Genomic DNA, 22883 nt, shown 5'->3' on the forward strand with positions numbered 1-22883 from the left:
AAAGCACATGGGAAAGAGAGCCATAGTTTAAAAATACAGAGAATTTCTAGACATCTAAGATATTACAATTCTGTTTGCAATTCATTACATGAGAAAACAAAAGAGCCCAAAGATGGGAAGGTGAACATCTCATGCCTGCAGTACATGGCTGATTTGAAGCTCTATGACAGTTCTAAAACCCAGCCTAATATAGTATGAAACATTCTGAAGAATGCTATTGAAGATATGCAAATAGAGTTTGGAATGGAAAAATGCAAATCATTTGGACTGGCACAGGGCCAATTTATCTATTCACTCAGCGAATATCAGAACTTCACAGGTTTAACTCATGGGGAAATATACACATGTAGACTTCCTTCAGGTGAGGAAAGATTCAGCGTGCAGCCAGCGTTAAGTATTTGCGTTTTGTTTGCCACTGTTGTATCAGGTGTGTGTTAACTGGAGTGTTTAATTCACATCCTAATGTCATTTTAGGAGCTATTTAGTTCTCTTCTTGATGGAGACATGAGGTAATCCAGGGCACCACAAGCTGATGGGCAGGTTTTAGAATATCCTGGTTTAGATGCAGCTGGAACCTCTAAATAATTCCAAATACTGAAGAGATTACTATACACAGCATAGTATGTTTTAGTTGGAATTAGGTCTCTATATATATACATAAACTCATGATATTGGAAAATGAGGTCTCATATTAATTTACAAAGAGCTTTCTGTCTAGGAAAAGAAGTGGTGGTGTCTTTGGGAGCAACACAAAGAACTAAGTTGTTATTGAGACAAAGAATTAAAAAGGACTGCTCATTTTATTTATGATTTTTTTTAAGCCTATGCAGGTGACTTTTTTAGTGTTGGGACTTGGACATTTTGATTTCATTCTCCCTGGAGAGCCACCTAAACTGGAGGCTGGACACCAGATTACAAATTTACCTTCCCCTTGAATTTGTAGCCCCTAGGGAGATGGAATTGGTTTAGTTGCTAATGAACTTTGGTCCCCAGCACAGAATAATTACAGTGGAATATAATGACAGTTTGAAGAGCAACAGGGGGATTTTACCAAATTCTATTTACTCTTCCCTCATCCCATTTACAGGTCAGCTTATTAAAGTTGTGACTTCTTGGTAGATGGTTTCCATGGAGGGACACAATTTCATCTTTGGATAAACTATTCTAGGGTTAATTTGAGTCAACAAACATTGATTTGTGTTTCACATGTGAAATATGATGCTGTCATAGGAGTTATAGGGGTACTGAGGTGAATGTGAAAATCTGCTTGCCCTTCACTAAGATGGCTTGAGGGTCATGTATGCAAAGATGTGCACAGTGAAAAGGTAAAATGTAGTAAATGTTATCCTGGAGGCATAGAGTAGTCAGCTTTGGAGACAAAGAGATACGTAGGGATGAAAAAGACATCGATAGCCATTTTGATTTGGGAGCTCACTGTGACTGTAGGGAAAACAGCTTCCTTAGAGTTGTGGTGAGGCAAAAATTGCAGTGGGAGGGGGGAAAATTGCAGTGGGCACAGGAAGGAGTAAAAGGTAAAAACAGAGATGTAAAAGTGCATCACTCTTTCAAGTAGTTTGGTAGAAGATGGGAAGGGGGACCTATAGCTTTGTCACCTTTGCACATTTGCAAGCCCATGTAGCATCCTTCTCTGGGAGAGCCTATGGCAACATTAGATATGGGAGCATGCCCTGGAGATGGCTCTGTAGCAGACCTCCCACTCTGTAGTTGCCAGCCAGAGATCACATTTCAGTACTGTGTCACAGGACCCCTGCACCCCCATGTGTCCACCTGATCTGGGGTACAAGACTAGGGAAAGCAATGAGAAATACTTGTCCACCTGGAGGCAAAGTTTGTGAAGAGATTTTCTTTCACTGCTTAGTATTAATAATGCCCTTGGTTGGGAAGCCACCCATGTCCTCACATGGGCCAAGTTTAATTCTATTCTGTTCTATTCGACAAACTTATCCCTAGGTATTCTGTGTGAGGCCCTGCTTTAGCTCAAGGTCTACAGCACGGATAAAAGAGGTTCCTGCCCTCAAGAAACTCAATCTCTCTGGGGAAGCAAGAAACAAAAGTAGCATTTCATTATAGTCTGATGAATATAGGTACAGTGGAGGAATGAATGACAAGTTGTGAGGGTCCAGATGACAGGCACTTAGACCAACCTGGGGCATCTCAGATGCTTCTAGAGCCGAGTCTTGAAAGATGGGTAAGAATTATCCAGGTAGCTGAGAAAAGAAAACCTAAAGAAATACTCAGGAGTATGAACCAAAGTGTGTGGTTAGTTAATCACATGAGGGTATGGCTAACGTGGGAGTGCTGCGAGCTGTGAGATGTGCCTAGAGAGGGAGGCGGGGCCTGGCCCTGGAAGGACTAACATGTCACATCCAGATTCCTGGGTCTTATTGTATAGATAATGGTGGGCTATGGTTACTATAGTGATTTAAGCAGGAAGCGGCTTGAATGTTTTAGTCTTTTACAGAGATTATTCTGACTGAAGTAGCTATGTGTGTGTGTGTGTGTGTGTGAGTGTGTGTGTAAAGATGAGCTGGGCAGAGACCAGTTTGGAATATAAAGTGACAGACCAAGTAAGAAATCATGGCCTGAATGAGGCCAGAGGAAGTGAGATTGGAGAGGACAGGTAAAACTGTTTTTTAGTGACTGAATGCTCTGGTAGAGAGTTGGGGGCTTTAGGTGCCTCTGCAATTCTGGCCGTGTTGACTAGAAGTGCTTTTGTGGCTCAGTGAGAACCGTCTGCTTGTCTAAATGATGATTCTCATAGACATTCTCAAAATAGGGTGGAGTTTGGAGGCAGAAGATGGAGCTATATAGAGTCAAAGCAAGGAGGGGGGAAAAAGAACATGAAGGAAAGCAATAAAGAGAAATGGAGAGGGCATGCTATTACTTGCTGTCTCGACCCATGTCTTAGCTCACCTTCAGTTTTCCAGCAATACTTTTTCTCTATTTTTAAATTTTGCATTACTAAATACCTTAAAAAATGACCATAGGACATTGATGGAGTTACCATGGTTTGCGAGTGTCTGAGAAGCAAGTTCTAGAAGCACTATGTTGGTGGCCAAGTATGTGCTTATATGATTTTATCAGACATCCATACGGAGCAATGTAAGCCAATAATTTTTGGGGGGGTTGCTGAAGTGGAAGAAATGACAAGCGTTAAATAAGCAATGAGAAAAATGTAAAAGGAACCAGTAAGCACCACTATCGTTAAATGGACCCTGCATACTCATCCCTCAGAGTGTATTTCAGTTGGTTCTGGGTGTGTTGTGTCTGTTGCACCAGGTGGCCAGTTTGCTCATTTGGTTGGAATCCTGGAGTAATGAGGTCAGAATTAGGGGCTTAATATTCCTGCCGGCCATTGGTTTTAACCTAGTCCGTGACCCCAGAAGGACACTTTAAACCTCATCATCCTCCTAACTTTTGTCTTTGGGTGCAGGGGGGCACCAAGCAGAACGTATAGATGGCTTTCCAGCGCGTCTGTCTTCACCAGCAGAAAGCTGTGCTCAGATAGGTAGGATTACTCTTTACATGAAAAGAGCAGGCTGTTCCATAATTAGAAAAATTAGAAACTGCTGTGAGAAAGGCAATAACTGGTTGCTGTTGAATACCCATTCTTGAATTTGGTTTGCAAGAAATGGGGATCTGGGAGCCTTGTTAATTTTATGGCCTGTGATGAGAGTTTTTTTAACATCTTTATTGGGGTATAATTGCTTTACAATGGTGTGTTAGTTTCTGCTTTGTAACAAAGTGAATCAGTTATACATATACATATGTTCCCATATGTCTTCCCTCTTGTGTCTCCCTCCCTCCCACCCTCCCTATCCCACCCCTCCAGGCTGTCACAAAGCACTGAGCCGATATCCCTGTGCCATGCAGCTGCTTCCCACTAGCTATCTACCTTACGTTTGTTAGTGTGTATATGTCCATGCCTCTCTCTCGCCCTGTCACAGCTCACGCTTCCCCCTCCCCATATCCTCAAGTCCGTTCTCCAGTAGGTCTGCGTCTTTATTCCTGTCTTACCCCTAGGTTCTTCATGACATTTTTTTTCTTAAATTCCATATATATGTGTTAGCATACGGTATTTGTCTTTTTCTTTCTGACTTACTTCACTCTGTATGACAGACTCTAGGTCTATCCACCTCATTACAAATAGCTCAATTTCATTTCTTTTTATGGCTGAGTAATATTCCATTGTACATATGTGCCACATCTTCTTTATCCATTCCTCCGATGATGGGCACTTAGGTTGTTTCCATCTCCGGGCTATTGTAAATAGAGCTGCAATGAACATTTTGGTACATGACTCTTTTTGAATTTTGGTTTTCTCAGGGTATATGCCCAGTAGTGGGATTGTTGGGTCATATGGTAGTTCTATTTGTAGTTTTTTAAGGAACCTCCATACTGTTCTCCATAGTGGCTGAACCAATTCACATTCCCACCAGCAGTGCAAGAGTGTTCCCTTTTCTCCACACCCTCTCCAGCATTTATTGTTTCTAGATTTTTTGATGATGGCCATTTTGACTGGTGTGAGATGATATCTCATTGTGGTTTTGATTTACATTTCTCTAATGATTAATGATGTCGAGCATTCTTTCATGTGTTTGTTGGCAGTCTGTATATCTTCTTTGGAGAAATGTCTATTTAGGTCTTCTGCCCATTTTTGGATTGGGTTGTTTGTTTTTTTGTTATTGAGCTGCATGAGCTGCTTGTAAATTTTGGAGATTAATCCTTTGTCAGTTGCTTCATTTGCAAATATTTTCTCCCATTCTGAGGGTTGTCTTTTGGTCTTGTTTATGGTTTCCTTTGCTGTGCAAAAGCTTTGAAGTTTCATTAGGTCCCATTTGTTTATTTTTGTTTTTATTTCCATTACTCTAGGAGGTGGGTCAGAAAGGATCTTGCTGTGGTTTATGTCATAGGGTGTTCTGCCTATGTTTTCCTCTAATTAAGAGTTTGATAGTGTCTGGCCTTACATTTAGGTCTTTAATCCATTTTGAGCTTATTTTTGTGTATGGTGTTAGGGAGTGATCTAATCTCATACTTTTACATGTACCTGTCCAGAGAGTTTTTATATCACTGTATTGGTGTACTTAACTGATGACACGCAGAACACTGGTAGTCGATAGGCCTAGACTTAACACATGAAACGTCTTACTCAGTGTGACTAGATTGCCTACTTTTATTTCAGGACATTTTGTGTTTAATGATTTGTGCCACATCTTGGGGTGATCCTCTCACTTGATGCAGTGGAGATGAAATAGATTATATTTTACACTACCAGTGTTATGTTTAAAAAACCTGTTTGTTACTCAAGTATAAACATCTGTATCTAATTCAGGGATGAATTCAGGTTTTGTGGGGACTGAAACTTACATGACATTTGGGGTGAGCCCTCTTTGAGAGAAAGAAAACTTATAAAATCTGTTACGAAGTGATTATTAAAACTCATTCTTTCCTTTAAGTTGATGAAATTAAAAAAAAATATTAATAGCTGAGAAAAGATTGCCTTGTTTCATAAGTATTTAGGTTCTTTTTTTTATTTATTTTTAATTTTATAATTTAATTTTATTTATTTATTTAAACAGCAGGTTCTTATTAGTCATCCATTTTATACACATCAGTGTATACATTTCAATCCCAATCTCCCAATTCATCACACCACCACCCTCAGCCCCCGTCACTTTCCCCCGTTGGTGTCCATATGTTTGTTCTCTACATTTGTGTCTCAATTACTGCCCTGCAAACCGGTTCATCTGGACCATTTTTCTAGGTTCCATATATATGCGTTAATATACGATATTTGTTACTCTCTTTCTGACTTGCGTCACTCTGTATGACAGTCTCTAGATCCATCCACATCTCTACAAATGACCCAATTTCGTTCCTTTTTATGGTTGAGTAATATTCCATTGTATATATATACCACATCTTCTTTATCCATTCGTCTGTCGATGGGCATTTAGGTTGCTTCTGTGACCTGGCTATTGTAAATAGTGCTGCAATGAACATTGGGGTGTGTGTGTCTTTTTGAATTATGGTGTTCTCTGGGTATATGCCCAGTAGTGGGATTGCTGGGTCATATGGAAATTCTATTTTTAGTTTTTTTAAGAACCTCCATACTGCCCTCCATAGTGGCTATATCAATTTACATTCCCACCAATAGTGGAAGAGGGTTCCGTTTTCTCCACATCCTCTCCAGCATTTGTTGTTTGTAGATTTTCTGATGGTGCCCATTCTAACTGGTGTGAGGTGATACCTCATTGTAGTTTTGATTTGCATTTCTCTAATAATTAGTGATGTTGAGCAGCTTTTCATGTGCTTCTTGGCCATCTGTATGTCTTCTTTGGAGAAACGTCTATTTAGGTCTTCTGCCCATTTTTGGATTGGGTTGTTTGTTTCTTTATTATTAATAACAATAAATATTGAGCTGTTTATATATTTTGGAGATTAATCCTTTGTCCATTGATTCATTTGCAAATATTTTCTCCCATTCTGAGAGTTGTCTTTTTGTCTTATTTTTAGTTTCCTTTGCTGTGCAAAAGCTTTGAAGTTTCATTAGGTCCCATTTGTTTATTTTTGGTTTTATTTCCATTACTCTAGGAGGTGGATCAAAAAAGACCTTGCTGTGATTTATGTCAAAGAGTGTTCTGCCTATGTTTTCCTCTAAGAGTTTTATAGTGTCCGGTCTTACATTTAGGTCTCAAATCCATTTTGAGTTTATTTTTGTTTCTGGTGTTAGGGAGTGTTCTAACTTCATTCTTTTTCGTGTAGCTGTCCAGTTTTCCCAGCACCACTTATTGAAGAGACTGTCTTTTCTCCACTGTATATCCTTACCTCCTTTGTCTTGGATGAGTTGACCATAGGTGAGTGGGTTTATCTCTGGGATTTCTATCCTGTTCCATTGATCTATGTTTCTGTTTTTGTGCCAGTACCATATTGTCTTAATTACTGTAGCTTTTTAGTATAGTCTGAAGTCAGGGAGTCTGATTATTCCAGCTCCGTTTTTTGCCCTAAAGACCGCTTTGGCTATTCAGGGTCTTTGGTGTCTACCTACAAATTTTAACAGTTTTTGTTCTAGTTCTGTAAAAAATGCCATTGGTAATTTGATAGTGATTGCATGAATCTGTAGATTGCTTTGGGTAGTGTAGTCATTTTCATAATATTGATTCTTCCAATCCAAGAATGTGGTATATCTCTCCATCTGTTGGTGTCATCTTTAATTTCTTTCATCAGTGTCTTATTGTTTTCTGCATACGTGTCTTTTGTCTCCCCAGGTAGGTTTATTCCTAGGTATTTTATTCTTTTTGTTGCAGTGGTAAATGGGAGTGCTTCCTTCATTTCTCTTTCAGATTTTTCATCATTAGTGTATAGGAATGAAAGAGATTTCTACACATTAATTTTGTAAGCTGCAACTTTACTAAATTCATTGATTAGCTCTAGTAGTTTTCTGGTGGCATCTTTAGGATTCTCTATGTATAGTATCATGTCATCTGCAAACAGTGACAGTTTTACGTCTTCTTTTCCAATTTGTATTCCTTCTATTTCTTTTTCTTCTCTGATTGCCATGGCTAGAAGTTCCAAAACTATGTTGAATAATAGTGGTGAGAGTGGACATCCTTGTCTCGTTCCTGATCTTAGAGGAAATGCTTTCAGTTTTTCACCATTGAGAATGATGTTTGCTGTAGGTTTGTCATATATGACCTTTATTATGTTCAGGTAGGTTCCTTCTATGCCCAGTTTCTGGAGAGGTTTTATCATAAATTGGTGTTGAATTTTGTCAGAAGCTTTTTCTGCATCTATTGAGATGATCATATGATTTTTGTTCTTCAATTTGTTATTATGGTGTATCACATTGATTGATTTCCATATATTGAAGAATGCTTGCATCCCTGGGATAAACCCCACCTGATGGTGGTGTATGATCCTTTTAATGTGTTGCTGGATTCTGTTTGCTAGTATTTTGCTGAGGATTTCTGCATCTATATTCATCAGTGATATTGGTCTGTAATTTTCTTTTTTTGTAGTATCTTTGTCTCGTTTTGGTATCAGGGTGATGGTGGCCTCATAGGATGAGTTTGTGAGGGTTCCTTCCTCTGCAATGTTTTGGAAGAGTCTGAGAAAGATGGCTGTTAGCACTTCTCTAATTGTTTGATAGAATCACCTGTGAAGCCATCTGGTCCTGGACTTTCGTTTGTTGGAAGATTTTTTTATCACAGTCTCAATTTCATTACTTGTGATTGGTCTGTTTGTATTTTCTATTTCTTCCTGGTTCAGTGTTGGAAGGTTATACCTTTCTAAGAATTTGTCCATTTCTTCCAGGTTGTCCATTTCATTGGCATAGAGTTGCTTGTAGTAGTCTCAGGATGCTTTTTATTTCTGCGTTGTCTGTTGTAACTTCTCCTTTTTCATTTCTAATTGTATTGATTTGAATCCTCTCCCTCTTTTACTTGATAAGTCTGGCTAATGGTTAATCAATTTTGTTTATCTTCTCAAAGAACCAGCTTTTAGTTTTATTAATCTTTGCTATTGTTTTCTTTGTTTCTATTTCATTTATTTCTGCTCTGATCTTCATGATTTCTTTCCTTCTGCTAACTTTGGGTTTAGTTTGTTCTTCTTTCTCTAGTTTCTTTAGGTGTTAGGTTAGATTGTTTATTTGAGATTTTTCTTGTTTCTTGTGGTAGGCTTTTATAGCCATAAACTTCCCTCTTAGAACTGCTTTTGCCACACCCCATAGGTTTTGGATTGCCATGTTTTCATTGTTATTTGTCTCTAGGTATTTTTTGATTTCCTCTTTGATTTCTTCAGTGATCTCTTGGTTATTTAGTAATGTAGTGTTTAGCCTCCATGTGTTTGTGATTTTTACTTTTTTTCCCTGTAATTGATTTTTAATCTCATAGCGTTGTGGTCAGAAAAGATGCTTGATATGATTTCAGTTTTCTTAAATTTACTGAGGCTTGATTTGTGACCCAAGATGTGGTATATCCTGGAGAATGTTCCATGCACACTTGAGAAGAAAGTGTAATCTGCTGTTTTTGGAGGCAATGTCCTATAAATATAAATTAAATCTATCTGGTCTATTGTGTCATTTGAAGCTTGTGTTTTCTTATTTTTATTTTTTGGATGATCTGTCCATTGGTGTAAGTGAGGTGTTAAAGTCCCCCATTATTGTGTTACTGTCAATTTCCTCTTTTATAGCTGTTAACAGTTGCCTTATGTATTGATGTGCTCCTATGTTGTGTGCATATATATTTATAATTATGTCTTCTTCTTGGATTGATCCCTTGATCATTATGTAGTGTCCTTCCTTGTCTCTTGTAACATTCTTTATTTTAAAGTCTATTTTATCTGATATGAGTATTGCTACTCCAGATTTCTTTTGATTTCCATTTGCATGGAATATCTTTTTCCATACCCTCACTGTCAGTCTGTATGTGTCCCTAGGTCTGAAGTGGGTCTCTTGTAGACAGCATATATATGGGTCTTGTTTTTGTATCCATTCAGCAAGCCCGTGTGTTTTGGTTGGAGCATTTAATCCATTCACGTTTAAGGTAATTATCAATATGTATGTTCCTATTGCCACTTTCTTAATTGTTTTGGGTTTGTTTTTGTAGGTCCTTTTCTTCTCTTGTGTTTCCCACTTAGAGAAGTTCCTTTAGCATTTGTTGTAGTGCTGTTTTGGTGGTGCTGAATTCTCTTAGCTTTTGCTTGTCTGCAAAGCTTTTGATTTCTCCATGGAATCTGAATGAGATCCTTGCCTGGTAGAGTAATCTTGGTTGTAGGTTCTTCCCTTTCATCACTTTATATATATCATGCCACTCTCTTGTGGCTTGTAGAGTTTCTGCTGAGAAATCAGTTGTTAACCTTATGGGAGTTCCCTTGTATGTTCTTTGTCTTTTTTCCCCTGCTGCTTTCAATAATTTTTCTTTGTTTTTAATTTTTGCCAATTTGATTACTATGTGTCTTGGCATGTTTCTCCTTGGGTTTATCCTGTATGGGACTCTCTGCGCTTCCTGGACTTGGGCGGCTATTTCCTTTCCCATGTTAGGGAAGTTTTCGACTCTAATCTCTTCAAATATTTTCTTGGGTCCTTGCACTCTCTCTTCTCCTTCTGGGACCCCTATAATGCAAATGTTTTTGCGTTTCATGTTCTGCCAGAGGTCTCTTAGGCTGTCTTCATTTCTTTTCTTTTTTCTTTTTTCTATTCCGCAACAGTGAATTCTACCATTCTGTCTTCCAGGTCACTTATCCGTTCTTCTGCCTCAGTTATTCTGCTATTGATTCCTTCTAGTATATTTTTCATTTCAGTTATTGTATTCATCTCTGTTTGTTTGTTCTTTAATTCTTCTAGATCTTTGTTGAACATTTCTTGCATCTTCTCGATCTTTGCCTCCATTCTTTTTCCAAGGTCCTGGATCATCTTCACTATCATTATTCTGAATTCTTTTTCTGGAAGGTGCCTATCTCCACTTCATTTAGTTGTTTTTCTCAGGTTTTATCTTGTTCCTTCATCTGGTATATAGCCCTCTGCCTTTTCATCTTGTCTGTCTTTCTTTGAATATGGTTTTTGTTCCACAGGCTGCAGGGTTGTAGTTCTTCTTGCTTCTGCTCTCTGCCCTTTGGTGGATGAGGCTATCTAAGAGGCTTGTGGAAGTTTCCTGATGGGAGGGACTGGTGGTGGGTAGAGCTGGCTGTTGGCGTTGGTGGGCAGATCTCAGTAAAACTTTAATTTGCTTGTCTGCTGATGGGTTTGGCTGGGTCCCCTCCTGTTGGTTGTTTGCCCTGAGGTGACCCAGCACTGGATCCTACCCGGGCTCTTTGGTGGGGCTGATGGTGGCCTCTGAGAGGGCTCATGCCAAGGAGTACTTCCCAGTACTTCTGCTGCCAGTGTCCTTGTCCTTGCGGTTAGCCATAGCCACCCCCTGCCTCTGCAGGAGACCCTCCAACACTAGCAGGTAGGTCTGGTTTAGTCTCCTCTGGGGTCACTGCTCCTTTCCCTGGGTCCCGATGCACACACTACTTTGTGTGTGCCCTCCAAGAGTGGAGTCTCTGTTTCTTCAGTCCTGTTGAAGTCTTAGAATCAAATCCCGCTAGCCTTCAAAGTCTGATTCTCTAGGATCTCTTCCCATTGCCGGCCCCCAAGTTGGGAAACCTGATGTGGGGCTCAAAACCCTCACTCCAGTGGGTGGACTTCTGTGGTATAAGTGTTTTCCAATTTGTGAACCACCCACCCAGCAGTTATGGGGTTTGATTTTATTGTGATTGTGCCCCTCCTACTGTCTCATTATGCCTTCTCCTTTGTCTTTGGATGTGGGGTATCTTTTTTGGTGAGTTCCAGTGTCTTCCTCTCAATGATTTTTCAGCATTTAGTTGTGATTCCAGTTTTCTCGCAAGAGGGAGTGAGAGCACGTCTTTCTCCTCTGCCATGTTGAACCAATCTCCACCTTGGCTTGTTGATAGTAATTTAAGTCAGGCCTTTCTTTACATTGTATTTTTCTCATTATATCTCACATCATTGATAAAGTATTATAGATTCTTTTCCTTGAAATCTTGTTCCCTTTTATTTTTCTTTTCCTTTGTGCTTAGTCTAGTTTTCAGTTGCTCATAGGGGGCCGCATGCAGAAACCTTGCACCCAGCACTTCAGAACAGAGTTCTAGTGCACAAACAGCTGCACCGACACCTCAGCTCTGAGGGACACTGTACAGAAGCTCCATGAATGACACTGAAAGTCAAGATGGCGGCGGCAGGCTGTGTGCAGGGTCTCTGCACCTGGCTCTGTGATCTGAAGCCACCTCATAAGTCTTTATCAGTAATGTCACGTACATTGTTAGAACTGTGGTCAAACTTGGGAAAACTTCTTCAGGCCTCTTTTTCGATGAGCTGTAAGATCTTAGGGCAGAGACTAATCTTAAATACTTTTGGAATTGATTATTCTCAGTAGCCAGCTTGTTACCATAACTGTTTCTTACTTTTGCTAATTTAAAAAGTATATATGACCGTGTGAGCACATTGCTAGGACCCCATCCAAGGCCTTCCAAGGGACTAGTGCAAATGACGACTCTTAAAGCTTAAGCTCCATTGTAAATTCATCTTGGATCTAACAGCAGTATAATTTTCACGGAATCTTTCCGAACAGCATTGTATTCAGTAGTCTAATGAGGCAGCATAACCCTTGACACTTAGATACAATGAGTCATTTGAGGAAGAAGTCAGATTTTGAGTGATCCTTATGGGTTTTTTTTTTTTTTTTTTTTTTTTTTATGCGTTACGCGGGCCTCTCACTGTTGTGGCCTCTCCCGTTGCGGAGGACAGGCTCCGGACGCGCAGGCCCAGCGGCCATGGCTCACGGGCCCAGCCGCTCCGCGGCACGCGGGATCCTCCCAGACCGGGGCACGAACCCGTGTCCCCTGCATCGGCAGGCGGACTCTCAACCACTGCGCCACCAGGGAAGCCCTCCTTTTGGGTTTTTAAATAAAGCACAGCTCAATTCTTATCTCTTGGTTTGACTGGCAGACAATGGCTTCTTTTAAGGTTGTTATGTTAATATCTTTTTATCTATTACAAGATTTAATTTATCCTTGATAGCTTGTAAAGAGACTAAGTTCTCATGTAAAAGCAGGAAAATATTTTTAAAGATGTTATCTTTTATGGTATGTCCTTTATAGTCCACTGACTATATTAGTTGTAGGCATATAGAATATCAAGTCATTTTGACAGATAATATATAAATAAAACATATAGTGTGTCCAAGCCATCATCTTGTACAGAGCATCTTTAACATTTTAAAATGCTATTTCTAAACTTTAAAATGAAACTTGTTACTTAAGAAAGATTTCAGAATAGATACATAGATCCCACTGCACTCTATAGAGTTTTCTGTTAAATGTACCAAGGTCTGCATTAAGCATACTGAGTTTCATTAAAGATGCTTGGGCTTCCCCCCCTTTTCTGTGCTTCTTACTCCTTCTATGTATACAAACCCAGCAACCTAATCAAGTCGCCTTTGATCAAATTTAATTTGGATTTTTCCCTAGTAATGCTGTCTGTAGGCAGATAAATAGAATTTAATTAAAATAAACATCCACAAGATTCAATCGAGCTTAATTATCTGATTTGACTTGGTAAAATTTGGCAGAAAGTCTAGACGTTATAAGATACACCTATACTTGACTTGGATAAAAGTTTAGTAAAACAGAGCCCAGCATTTAGAAAAGGGAGAGGAGAAGGGAAATCCAGTTGTAAAAGCTCTTTATACGTTTAGGTAGAATTCTAAATACATGAAACATGTGCTGTTGAATTTGTACCCACAGTAAAAATCGGGTTGTTTCTTGTTTTTCTGTTCTGTTACAACTGTAAAATGAAAGTGTGAAAGGCTAGGCAATCCACTTATTAAGTAGCAATTTCGATTGACAAGCTACTTTCTCAAATTTGATTTCGGGTTCACTTGACTAAATGCTTCTCAGCCTTTAAAGTGGACATGAATAATCCAGAGACTTTGTGAAAATATAGATTCTAATTCAGTGAGTCCCAGTGATGCCCACACTGTTGGTCTGAGGTCCACACTCTGAGTAGCAAGACCTCAGACAGTGAAGTGACAATAGTTGATATGGGACGGTTGCCACCACTATCGCCACCATAATTGTACTGATAATGATATTTAAATAACACTACCTCTCAATCGTGGAGTGGTTTTATATTATTTCTGTTATCTCAGTTTGGTCTTCACATTGTATAATGCCACGTGCTTTAGCTCAGCTTGATTGTCACTGTTTGTAAAGTTAGTTACGTAAGAATATTTATATGAGTCTTTCCCACTCCAGGCCAGCGTGAGCAACAAAGTGTAGACAGATTTCTCTTTCAGAATGTGTTCTCCAAACCTCTTCACTTTCTCACTGAGGATTCCTTCAACTGAGCATCTCCTTTGCTCACCCTGATATTTTCTGAGTCAGTCCCGTGAACATTGTCTTTAGTCTGTGTCTTTATTCTTCAAGACTGGTCATCTCATTGTCCTCCACACAGGCTAGTTTCATTCCTGATTCCAAATTCTGCACATGTAGTCCCTTGACTAAGAATGCTCATGTTTATATCTCCTGTCCTTCACAAAGTCTCCCTGAAAGCTCCCCCTGCAGGCACAGGCTCTGAGTGGCCTGCTTACTTATCATCTGACAGAGCTGAGCAGGGTGAAGCCACTCCATAGCTGTCCGTTGGAATTGTATTGATGTATTCACGGAGCCGTTCTTTAGCTTCCTTATGTGCTACATTTCAAAGGGACCCAACATTTGTGCTCATTAACTCACAAAGGTATTTCTTTTAGACAATGGATCACGGAAATCTCTGTAGTTGGACTTGCTGAGGTATGACAGTGGAACACTGCCTTAGCACACACATGCTCAGATATAACACAAGTTATAAATAAAACTGCATTAAAAGCCACAAAGTTAATAGGTAATGAATGTGTAAAGTGAAAGTTTTGATTTAGAGAAAAGGAGGCAGTTAGACAATTAAATACTAATTTCAAGGAATTTTCACATAAGGTCAGTACAATTAAATATTAATAACTAACTATTAGTACCTCTGTGGAGTTATTTAGTCTATAGGGAAATGTCCTATAGAATACCCTCACGTGGAGGATGTTTGTTAAAAAAGTCATATGATACATTTTAATTTTTTTCCCTGTTACGTAGAGATTTAGCACATGCAACAAGGTGACAGATATGCCCAAAGGATACCGCTGAGAAAAGTGGTTAAACCAAAGCAGGAGTCTGAGTGAAGTTCTGAACAAGGGTGAGACCAGGTGGCAGTTACCCGATGGGCCATTTGCCAGCAGACATTCTTGGATTGTTATTTTCTCTGATCGCCACCCTGGAGGGGGTTCTGGAGATGATGCAAAAGTCTAAAACCTTCCTGTGGGACTTCGTAGTAAGGAAAAAAAAATGCAGTCTGCATCCAGATTATGTGCTTGATTATGTAGAAAGATGGGTAAACCTTGGATCTTGGAATGTCACGGGCAGGGGATCTGAGATCCAATAAATTCCCTCCTTGACATCCAACCTGTAGGATTTTATTTTCTAACTACCCAGAGCATTTAGTGTCAGTGCATGTTCATTATATTGATGTGCCTGCCTGTCTGGGTGAAATCGTTGCAGTTGGGACGCACAGTGGTCCTCCAGGCAGGGGGTTGCAACACAGCACTTGCTCTGGGGACGGTGCTTGCTCTGGGGACAGTGCTGGGTGGAAATCCCACTCACTATTCCACTCAACAGCAGTGTGACCTTAAACATGTTTCCAAACTCACCTGAGCCTTGGTTTATCTGTAAAATGGTGATAATAATAGTACCCACCTCAAAGGTTTTATGAAAATTAAATGAGTCAAATGAAAGTTTTGATTTAGAGGAAAGAAGGCAGTTAGACAATTAAGTACTAATTTAAAGGAATATTCAGGTAAGTCCAAGAGACTAAATAATAACTAACAATGAGCACTTCTATGTAGCACTATTTAAAAGGGCCTCAGTTCCTAACAAATTGTAAGCACTCTATAAATATTAACTATCATCCTCATCATCATGATTACTGTTGTGGATATAAGAAAAAGACAAGGGCTGCATCTGTAGAAATCATTTGACTTTTGTAACGTGCTTATGTAAACAGTACCTGTGTCTGTGTGTGCTCAATAAATGCTAGTTGTTACTGTTAGAATTGCTATTATTGGGCTTCCCTGGTGGCGCAGCGGTTGAGAGTCCGCCTGCCGATGCAGGGGACACGGGTTCGTGCCCCGGTCTGGGAAGATCCCACATGCCGCGGAGCTGCTGGGCCCGTGAGCCATGGCCGCTGAGCCTGCGCGTCCGGAGCCTGTGCTCCGCAACGGGAGAAGCCACAACAGTGAGAGGCCCGCGTACTGCAAAAAAAACAAAACAAAAGAATTGCTATTATTTTTCTAGTGCTCGCTCTCAGCTGACCTCTGGAGTATCCATCACAGTGAATAGTGCAGAGAATGCATGCAGTAAATACGTGTACAATTAATTTTATATTTTAAGGCAACTGTTAACTATTAACCCACTGGAGTGGTAATTTTCTGAGTGGTTTTTCTTTGCTAAACCATTGATAACTTTATTTCTGCTGTTGAGACTTTTTTCATGGCCAAGAGTTTTTCTTCCATCTTTCCATTTGGAAAATGCCAGTGTCTTCTAATTTTCTAATGCACAGTCTCAACTGCCCATTACTTGGTAGTTAGGTCTCTAAATATCATCTATGAGGCTGATCTCCTTTAAACCTTAGATAACAGCCTCACGTTTACAATAAAAGTCGTCCTCAGTTTTCTAAAGCTCTAAATAGGAGGAAATTTAGTAGAATGTTAAATCAGGAAAAGGTTCCTTGGAGGTGACTCGGTCCAGCATCCTCCTTTTATTGATAAGGAGATATGACTTGTCCGTCATCACCCAGCAGGTCAGAGACAAACCCAGGACAATAGTCCTACAGACCATACTCTAAAATGTATGTTGCATAAATGTGCACGGCTGCATGTCCGTTAATTTCAGATGGTTGAAGAATATAAATTAAAGCTACTTAAGGCTCCTGAGAAAATGTAGTGGGAAGAGAAGTGATAGAATCCTAAAAAAAATCTAACATATTGGCTGATGGCCTCCTAAATTGTACAGATTACTGGGCCATTTCTGAATATGGCCTTGGACAGTTAAAAAGGACATCTCTTTAATCCTTGTCAAATGCAGGACCTGGTGTGTCATAAGTGCTTTCAACTTTTAGGGAGAAAGAACAAAAAATCATGCGAAAGAATTTATGTAAGAATCAGTGCTTTTTTTTCTTTTTTCTTTTTTTTTTTTTTTTTTAATTTTTTGCTGTATGCGGGCCTCTCACTGTTGTGGCCTCTCCCGTTGCGGAGCACAGGCTCCGGACGCGCAGGCTTAGCGGCCATGGCTCACGGGCCCAGCCGCTCCGCGGCATGTGGAATCTTCCCGGACCGGGGCACGAACCCGTGTCCCCTGCATCGGCAGGCGGACTCTCAACCACTGCGCCACCAGGGAAGCCCCACGGGTGCCTCATTTATGGTGAGAGTGAGAACTCTTTCCAAGCGTGATTGCGCAAAGCGATGCTGAGCCTCCCTGCCTGTCACCCTGTTGGGATCCTGCTCTCTGTGATCTGGGGCCACTCTGTCTCTGTTTGCCTAATTGTGACTTGTGCTTTTGCCCTCTGGTTCTCACTGGCCCCTTTGATGCTTTCCAGCAAGTCTTTTCAAAGCAGCAGGACAGAATGGGAAGGTAAGCAATCATTTCACATGAAAAGAGGGCAGCAAAATCCAGGTGGGGCTTCCTGCGGAGGTGCTCCCTTCCAAGGCTGTGACCACCCAGCCTAAGCAAACACTGTGACTAGAGCCAGCAAATGGCAGTTACAGCCTGCAGCATCAGTCCACTTTCTAAAATAAGTTTAAATTGACTATTTTTTTTTTTTTAAATCTTTTCCCTAGGTGTCTCCTTGGGATATCTAAGGGTTGAATTAGATTTTCTCCATCTCTAAGTATATGTCCATGCTAAAGGTTTTAGGTTTAGTTTTTCTTTTATTTGCTTCTCATGCTTATCAGTTCACCAGTTCACTCTTTCTTTTTTCTTATGCTACTAAGGAACTTAACGAAGGGTCGTGGTAGGAAATATGGTTTCTCTCAGGTGCTTTAAAGAAAGATACTTTAGGGGCTTCCCTGGTGGTGCAGTGGTTGAGAGTCCGCCTGCCGATGCAGGGGACACGGGTTCCTGCCCCGGTCCGGGAAGATCCCACATCTTCCTGCGCGTCCAGAGCCTGTGCTCCGCAACGAGAGAGGCCACAACAGTGAGAGGCCCAAGTACTGCAAAAATAAAAAAAATTAAAAAAAGAAAGAAAGATACTTTAATTAAAGGAGTAGTCACCGAAATGTGGGCAGGTTGAGGAAACTGACACAAAATGTTGAGTCACTCAGAGCCTAGCGATCGGTGGAAACTGTTCCTAACCCCCTCAGCCTAAAGGGGGTCAAGGGAAAGAGTGTTACTGGAACCCAGTGACAGTGAGAGCCGCGAAGGACAGGGCACCCAGCAGAGCTGTTGTCCTAGAACTGTGGTTCTCAGTCTTGTCTCCTTATTGGAATCACCAGGGGAAATTTAAACATACTAGCACCTGGGTGCCAGCCCCAGAGATTCTGATTTCATTGATCTTTCATTGATCTTTGGTGTGGGCATCAGGATTTTTAAAGCTGTTCAAGTAATTGTAATGTACAGCCAAGTTAGAGAAACAGAGTCATAGAGGGACCCAGCCACTGACTGAGGTACAGCGTCAGAGCTGTGTGAACGGGGAAGAAATACCTGGTCTCTCTCCTCCCACCCTCTGACATCCTGCTGATGCCTCCAGTCAGAAGCCAGACAGCAAGGTAGGTCAGGGGATGCAGTCAGCCTGGGTCAGCTTTCTGTAGCCCACGTGGTAGGGAAGGATGTAGAATAACCAGCTCAGAGCTTACAAGGAAACCCAATAGACAGCCTCTGCCTCTTCCCCACAAAGAAATTAGAAATAACAGATTCACACTTTCCCTATTAAGGTGGGCTCACTCATGCTGTTTTGGTATTGAGCTGGGTGTCCTTCCGGTGTAAAGGCCTTCTAAAGGGCTCTGGTACCTCTTTCAATGTTCCTCTGGGTATTAGTGACTCTCCTGCTGCTGGCCAGGCAGGACTTTAAGGTCTGTTGGGATGCAGATATGCATACATGCACATTTTGCTATTGCAAAACCCCAAGTGCTGTTGGGAGCCATGAAGTGCAGAGTTCCAAAGTGAAATGAGACATCAGAGATATCTTTTGGGGGGAAGTTGAGACCAGAGCAATGAGTCCCACCTGGGCTGGTCCTTGCCATCTGTGTGACAGGTGGCCCAGTCCTTCCTCGTGGGTACAGAATTGTAGGAGAAGGTGGCAGGAGTGAGGGAGGGATTTTTAGTAATGAGCTTTGCGTTTCCATGTGAGAACCAAGCCTGGACTTAAATAGCAGTACACAAATACTTTCTCACAAGTACTGGATCAGATACATGCCATTTTCCCTCCTTTCATAGGGAAGATGGGCAGTGACTACATGTTTAGGTTCAACCGTGGATGAAGCCACACCCTATTCCTGATAAGGACACAATATTCACTGGCCACTCTCTCCAAGGGTTGGCTTCAAATGAGACATCAGTGAAGCAGAAGTAAACTGCCCACAGCTTCTTTACCAGTTTCTTCTACCTTAAGCCTCACATTATACTGGACTCCTTCGGAAGAAAAACAGGATCCCTGGTGAGCAGCAGTGTGCGTGTCCTAACTGGTGCCAGTGCATATATCTGTGGGCTCATTACACAAGCCGTGCTTACATCTGGGGGCATATTTCACATTGTGGATGCCCTGTATTTCTGATTTCCTCCCAAATCATACTGACAAAGGCCACTTACAATGTCTTTATAAACTTCAAGGGGGTACAGAAGGATTAAAGAAATGATTTTTACAAGTGTTGTGAAGGTGACTATTTTATACCAAATGCTTCTTGCTGAAAATTTTAACGTACGCCATTGAAAATACAACTGACCAGTTATAACAATGTAAAAGCATATTAAACATGAGGTGAGAGGCTAGGGGTGGGAGTAGATATTCCTGGAAAAACATCAATTAGGTAAACATAAATTTCCAGATTGAGGAGAAGAAAAAAGACATTTCTAGGTTAATATTGGGCAGGCCAAAAAGTTCATTCTGGGTTTTCCATAAGATGTTAAAAACCTGAACAAACTTTTTGGCCAACCCAGTATAATGTTTATAACATTTATGGAGCATTTAACATTTGTCAGACACTATTGCTAAAAGCTTTACGTCCATTTTATTCTCACAACAACCCTATTAAATAGGAACTATTGTTATCCCCATATTATGGATGAAAAAAACAGAGCTCCAAGAGTTTAAGAAACTTGCCCAAGGTTGTGTAGCTAGAAAGTGGAGAGCCAGGATTCAGACCCTGGTTAATCTGCCTTCAAACCCCAAGCTCATTTTTCTACTGGTAAACTCAACTGAGTCATTGGTTTAAAGTGCCGTTTACCATATTCTCCCCAGGGATCTGTATTTTTTACAAGTTCCTAAGTGATTTTTATGGTCAGGAGAGGTTGGGCCATAGCACACTGTTACTCTGTTTCTTGAGTATATGTGATTTCTTTCCTTTTTCTTAGGCTTCCATTTTCCAAAATATGAATGAGAATACTCTTTTTTGGGTGTTCTACAAGAAATTTTTTTTAAGTTCTATTGTCAAATGTCTCATAAATACTAAATATGATGCCCTTTTCTTGGTGATTAAGACATGATTGTTAGTATATCAAAGAAGCAAAGACGCTTTTTCCAAATAACAGAGAACCTTTTTTTTAAATAACAGCCACATGTGAGCATTCAGTGTACCCTTTAGGGAAGGCAGTCCTGGATACATGCACTCACAAACCCTATGATACTTTTTTTTTTTTTTTTTTTGCGGTACACGGGCCTCTCACTGTCGTGGCCTCTCCCGTTGCGGAGCACAGGCTCCGGACGCGCAGGCTCAGCGGCCATGGCTCACGGGCCTAGCCGCTGAGTGGCATGTGGGATCTTCCCGGACCAGGGCATGAACCCGTGTCCCCTGCATTAGCAGGCGGACTCTCAACCACTGCGCCACCAGGGAAGCCCCCTATGATACTTTTATATGGATTTATTGAACAGTTATTTCTTTTTATACTGTAAAACTTTAATTTTAAGATTTTAATGTTTTTACATTTTGAACATACACGGCAATTCTATCTAATGCTAGACTATTAAGCTTTGCTCTCTGTAACAAGATGTTAGAAAGTTCTAGATGACTAATACGGTGTAAACAGACTCCTCTTCCCTATAGAGAAATAATGGGTGTTGAACCCTAGGACCCTGTCTTTAGAATAAAAAGACTGAGCTAAACACTGGAGAATGTGTCAGCTGGAGCAATTGCAATGCTACAAAAGATACCTGGGAAAACAGTGGTTCTGAAGATCCTCTTCTGCTAATGGATATTTGGATATAAAATCCCAGTTTGCTTTTCAAAAATAATATGTTGAGGTTCCTAGACCTGTGCTACCAAGATTGATTTAAGTCTTGCAATTTCCCTAAGAGAATGTTAAATCACAAGGACTTTAGTGTATACAGGAGTTAAGCAATGCTTTTGGTTGATGTTGAATTTCATGGTGACTCCAGAGTCACATAATGAGAGATGTTTTGACCTTGACAAATCCCTTCATATAGAGCCAGGCATAAATGATGGTCCTGGGCCTGCTGGATGGGCACCCGTTCTTATCCTCTCCTGTAATGTTCTGTATCACCAGGGAGCAGCGCCCTGGAGGCTGCACTCCCCAGCCTCCCATGTCTGACTGCCACCTGGGTTTGGTCGGTGGAAGGCATTGTCACCAGATTAGAGGACTGGGAGAAGGAGAAGCCGGGGGTTGATTTCCCCTTTGCTCTCTGCCGTGGTGACATCTCTGTCCTATCTCCTGCCAGAGAAACCTGCTGGAGTGACAACTTCCTCCATGGTTCTGGGCTGTGGCATCACTACCTCTCCTCTGTGTCCTTTATCGTTTCCTGCTTTGGGCAATCCCTAGGTTGCCTTGGTGTTTCTTATTTGGCTTTTTAGCTTTCCTGTCACCTTTGAAACCAGTTCCCTGAATTAAATTCCCTTCACTTGAGTTACTCACCGGTTTGTGTGCTCTTGGTTGGACCCAGACAAAGTTTCCATTTAAATATCAAGTTTGCTGGAGTTAGTTCTTCTGGAAAAATAGTCACAGTCAACTCCACAAGTTGCCGGATTTTCAGAATTTATTGTTTCCACAAATACTTGTTTCAAATCTTGTCTTTTAATGTCATTCATTGTTTAAAATTTAATTACTACTAATGACACTGCAGACATTAATAAATGAAACTTTATACATATTATATAGCAAATTTAACCAAGTTGGAGGTGATTAACACATTACCCTGTGCTCAGTTCAGCTCTGTTTTTATGCTCGCCTGAAAAAGAGCTTCTTTTGACAGCTCTATTTAATTAAAGATTATCTTGTGATGATAAAGCAAGCCTAGATCTAGCCTAGATTTACATGGCATTGCTTTTTCTTAAAACTCTAAGTGATTTGTAGCAAGTTCTCATAAGTATGTGCTTACAACTTTCATTTTCTAAGGACCTGGAAAACAGCCATAATTTTTTTCTTTTAAATTTCAACCCTTCTTAGGGTTTGTATAGAGGTCAATTCCCAAAAATAGCTCCATGATGTCTGGTTCTTCTTTGATGTAGTTTGATTAATCTTTGTACAGAATTCCTGGCAAATAATAGGCACAAAATAACTATATATCGAATGAATGAATGAATGAATGAACACAAGAACTCTTAAAAATATTTCTCTCTCATATCAATAGATATTATTAGCTATTTTTAAATGGACTCACAATTAACGAGGAAAAACTTCAGTTATCTTTCTACAAGGTGGATATAGCTGGACGGGTCTTGGTTTGAAATGCAAGCAACCAACTGCATACCGTAGGAGCCATCAGAGCAGAATTCAGGTGCTGACAGTAAAGATTAATGAACCACCTTTCCTTAATTGATAGCATCCAAAGTGCACTCCCCTCAGCCTTTTGTCTGTCAGTTGGCAGGGGATCCAGCAGGTAGATACACTCCATTGCTTGCTGAAATTAAAAAACAGGTAACTTAATCTTCTCATTGCTTTAGACCATGATTTTTTAAAGTTGCATTTGAAACAACAGAACAATTTCTGGGTGAGTAGGTCTTCTTGGTGATTCATAACTTAGTGGATGACATGTTCAAATTTATTAAATTGACCTGAGCATA

The 22883-nt window shown here is 40.5% G+C and overlaps 1 protein-coding gene across 1 annotated transcript in view; it reads left to right on the plus strand.

Annotated features, from left to right (window-relative positions):
* MACROD2 (mono-ADP ribosylhydrolase 2) overlaps positions 1–22883 on the plus strand; it is a 2059152-nt gene that overhangs the window by 838059 nt on the left and 1198210 nt on the right. The window lies entirely within an intron of this gene.

This window comes from Phocoena sinus, chromosome 15, assembly GCF_008692025.1.
Source record: "Phocoena sinus isolate mPhoSin1 chromosome 15, mPhoSin1.pri, whole genome shotgun sequence".
NCBI lineage: Eukaryota > Metazoa > Chordata > Mammalia > Artiodactyla > Phocoenidae > Phocoena > Phocoena sinus.